The following is a 2,855-nucleotide window of genomic DNA, read 5'->3' on the forward strand; positions in this document are numbered from 1 at the left end:
ATTAAAGGGCCAAAGTGGATATTATTCCTCTTTCCTGTGCACCTTTTGTATTTGCATGGTTGGTTTCCTTTCCGGACAGAACCTCTAAAGTCTCGAACCCGAGACCTTGTGTTTCATTTCACACCCATCTTGCCGCTCAACCACCAGTATTCTCTGTTTACTTTTCGGCAATAAAAATACTTATACCATTGGATTTTGTTTGTTTTACCCTCAGTTTTTTACTGTTCATCCAACGTTTAATATTTTTATTTGAATCCATTATAGATCCTATAAAAATTATTCAAACTGCAAGTCATTCTTAAAATATTTTTTTATAGGTTCTTTAAAAAAATTAGCCCAATACGATTTGAATAGAGCTCTCATATGAGTTAGGGGTCTCTTAGGGTGTTCATTGAAAGGCTTTAGAGCCAAAAATTCATTATATGACCATCCAGGAAAAAATGATAAGAAAAATAAAATCTTTTCATCGGTCCAAACAAATTGAAAATTAGAGGACTTAATTTTTTTTTTATCCGGTTCAATCTACTTGTGAATTTTTTTAAAAAATACGAAAAAAAAATTAAGTACTCCAATTTTCAATCTATTTCAACTGGTGCGAAGATTTTATTTTTTTGATAATTTTATCCGAAATGGTCATAATTAATTTTTGGTTTTAAAAGCTTTCAATGAGCACCCTAAGAGATCCCTTAACTCATATGAGAGCACTACCCATATTGGATTGGGCTAATTTTTTTATGAAACCTATAAAAAACATTTTAAGAATGACTCGCAGTTTGAATCATTTTTATAGGATCCGTAATAGGTCCAAATAAATATTAAACATTGGATGAACAGTACACATTTCATAATTCTATTTGTAACTTGACGGAAAATGATGGCAAAGGCTTAATTGTAAGCTTTTTTTTGTAAACTTTGGAGGTTAAATTGAAAATACATTAAGTTTGAAAGCCTATGGGACATTGCGGTATAAGTTCAGAGGTTTTTTTTTTTTTTAATTTTTCCCTTTTTTTTTTTTACCAACACACTAAAAGATAATATTTCAATCACATTCATAAAAAGACAGAACCTATTCTCCAATATACAATTAGAACCATTATCACCCGAGCCCCATTTGAGGTATTTTTTGCCCGGTTAGAACCAATCTATTTTTGTTTTATTATATGGGTTAAAAAATCATTCTTTAACGAGATAACAAGGGTTTATCTAAACTTGATCGAGCCACAAATTTACCAGAATGAATTATTCAACAAGTGTAACAACATGAACGGTGTTGATCGTAATGATTTTCTCGCGATTGTGTGCCTTCTACAATAATGAGTGCAACATAAGACCTAGTTGACTATCAAGTAAATCAAAGTATAGATTGTAAACATAATTGTCGAGTAATTTTTTATAATGCCCGATCTGAACCATTAGGATTTCACTTATTACCAATTATAACGTTGTCACCAAAATCGAAGATCACTCGATATCGGGGACCACATGATCAAAAGATATTTAATGAGTTCGGAGACGTTTTAGTGTTATAGTGAACTAACCAAGCCCTGCCTGAGGTCTTTTTTTGCAATCCAAATCATCTATCTTTGATGTAATACGAATTATAGATCATTCATACTAAGAATGAAGTTAACCGCATATGAATAGATACGTGATCGGCCAACAAAATTCTTTTTATTTAAGAATTTGCGTGCCGATAAACGGCTTTCCTTAATCCGATCGAACCAAAAATTTACAAAAATCTTATGATTAAGAAAGAAAAAAAAAAGATAAAAAAAGAACGGCTTCGATCGGGAAGGTTGCATCGTGCTCAATGTCATCGGGACAAATATTTCCTTGAAATTTGTTTGAAAGGGAAAAAAATTAATAATTGCCGACTAAATGTAATTTTAGTCGGCAAATATACCTATTCCCTACTAAACTATTTAGTCGGGAAATATTTTTTCATTTATTGATTTTTATTTAAATTAGGAAAAATTGATATTCGCCGACCAAATGTAATTTTAGTCGGCAAATAAACCTATTCTCTACTAAATTATTTAGTCGGGAAATATTTTTTCATTTATTGATTTTTATTTAAATTAGGAAAAATTGATATTCGCCGACTAAATTATTTAGTCGGTAAATGTTTTTCATTTATTGACTTTTTATATTATGGAAAAAATGATATTCCCCGACCAAATATAATTTTAGTCGGCAAATATTACCATTCCCTACTAAATTATTTAGTCGGGAAATGTTTTTCATTTATTGACTTTTCATATTACGGGAAAAATTGATATTCCCCGACCAAATGTAATTTTAGTCGGCAAATATTTCTATTCCCTACTAAATTATTTAGTCGGAAAATGTTTTTCTTTAATTGACTTTTTATATTAGGGAAAAATTTATATTCGCCGACTAAATTCATTTTTTAGTCGGCAAAAATTATTATTTCCCGACTAAAATAGGATTTGGTCGGGGAAAATTATTATTTCCCGACTAAAAACTATTTAGTCGGTATTTGTTCAACAATTGGCGACTAAATTTACTTTAGTCGGGAAATTTTAGTCGGCAATGGTGTAATTTCTTGTAATGTGAAATTCTCAATCACTTGCATTAACTGTGCTTCTATACTGTTCTTCAAAAACAATTAACTCCCCACCCCTTCTGCCCTTTCTACACCCCCGGCCACCACCGATCTCCGCCTCACACCGCCGCCATTATCACCCCTCTCAAAGCAAACATTACTTAATTTGGTCACCAAATTGAGTGTCAATGATCGAGCTCGAATTCGATGTCTGTGAATCCCCTCCCCTGTTTAGAATGACCGTTTCGCCTCCGAACCGGACTTGTTTCACAATGTCGGGATCTTCCTA

The sequence above is a fragment of the Rhododendron vialii genome, chromosome 2a (assembly GCF_030253575.1).
Source record: "Rhododendron vialii isolate Sample 1 chromosome 2a, ASM3025357v1".
Classification (NCBI taxonomy): Eukaryota; Viridiplantae; Streptophyta; class Magnoliopsida; order Ericales; family Ericaceae; genus Rhododendron; species Rhododendron vialii.